Consider the following 1,722-nt stretch of genomic DNA (forward strand, 5'->3'; position numbering starts at 1 on the left):
AAAAAAAATTATAAAGAATTAAAAGACTAAAAGTTTATTCTAGTTTGACCTCTTGTAATAAAAAGATGCATACACGAACCACTGAACAATATGAGCGAGGTTGGTGAATGCAGATGTTTCGCGCGCAATAGTTCGCAAAGTTTAGCGGAAGTGCCACACGGAACTCACTTTTCGTAGTGGTGATACTCGGCGATCTTTGAGTATGCCTGTTTGCCCGATGGCCTCAGGATTGTCGCAGATGCACCCTGCTTGTATGGACGCCCCCCAGAACAACTCCAACAAGCACTCACGGTTTCGGCACTCCGATAACGCAACTTCGAAACCTCAATGTCACTGATCGCAACTCTAATAATCGAAACCTTGACTAATGGTCGAAACTATATTGGTCGGTACTAAACTGAGCGAAACTAAGCAGAGAATAATCCGAAAACTAAGCAGAGAATAATCCGAAAACTAAGCAGAGAATAAGCAGAAACTATAATAATAGGTACGAAGTCGGAACTAAGCGATTTTTCGTCTTTCTATACCATTCACTATATGGAGTTGTAGTCGTAACTCCTCGATTTGGTATTCGATTACGAAGATATGCTGCTGTTCCAACAGCTTCGGTCCATAACAAATGACGGTCTTTGTTTTTGAAAGATCAGTTATCAGTTAAGATCATTAAATAGTATTGACCGAGCAATATCACATAGTGTACGGTTCTCTCGTTCAGCCATACCGTTACACTGCTTCACATTGGGTAGCACCCAGTTGGACACGGCTCAATTGGACACGAGCCACTCACAGTGCTTGAGACTACAAAGCTCCTAAGCACCGGTCGCTGTGATTGGTGGTGTCCAATCGAGCCGTGGTCAATCGGGATCACCCCCTTCACATTGGGCGGTGATAGCTCATGTGTAATATTCATCTCCCGAAGAACTTCCTTCACCTTATCATTTATGTATTCCGTTCCGTTGTCAGTCCTCAATGAAATTGCTTTTCTTCCTGTTTCTTTTTCTGCATCTTGAAAAAATATCTTCAAAATACTTGATACATCTTCTTTTGATTTCATGAAGAAAACTCTGCGATAACCAGATGCTTCATCCTTCAAGGTCAAAAAGTACTTACATTTATTCCACGATGTGACTCCAACATGACAAACATCAGAATAAAAACGTTGACCTGGTAGACATTCACGCCTTTCTCAAATAGGATGTGAACTAATCGTCTGTCTTCCAAAGTGACAGGAATCACAGTCGTCTCTTTTCTTCAAAATTACTTCAAGCCCATCAGCAAGATCATTTTTCACCATTGCTCGTATTATGTTGTCACTAATATGACCGAGACGCTGATGCCATAATTCAATTGATCGAGCAGTCTTCGCAGAAGCTGGTGGTGGTACGACACGAATGAACAGTTTATATTGATTATTAATTTTTCTTCCGCCAAGTATTGTCTTCTGTCCATCCATTATCCGCATAATTCCATTTCCATGATAGAATCCATAGCCCCTGGTCCTCTCCATGAATGTTGTTGAAAATAGTGATTCACTACCCATATTTTCACAGTAGTATACTGATTTCCACATTCGTTTCTCCTACTTAATACCATTAATTGACTTCTCAATCTGTATATCACCGACGAGTAGCTTCTAACGTTTTACCATCGGCAGTGTTTAATACAAGTGGCACATTCATCTTATTAAGTGAGGAAAACCATTCGATATTACCTGTGAGATGA

General features: G+C 40.5%; 1 pseudogene; it reads right to left on the bottom strand.

Annotated features, from left to right (window-relative positions):
• LOC108759574 (probable multidrug resistance-associated protein lethal(2)03659) overlaps nt 1–1,540 on the bottom strand; it is a 40,678-nt pseudogene extending 39,138 nt beyond the window's left edge.
• Nucleotides 1,541–1,722: the final 182 nt, after the last annotated feature.

The sequence above is a fragment of the Trachymyrmex cornetzi genome, unplaced genomic scaffold, assembly GCF_001594075.2.
Source record: "Trachymyrmex cornetzi isolate Tcor2-1 unplaced genomic scaffold, Tcor1.1 scaffold1947, whole genome shotgun sequence".
In the NCBI taxonomy this organism is placed as follows: domain Eukaryota; kingdom Metazoa; phylum Arthropoda; class Insecta; order Hymenoptera; family Formicidae; genus Trachymyrmex; species Trachymyrmex cornetzi.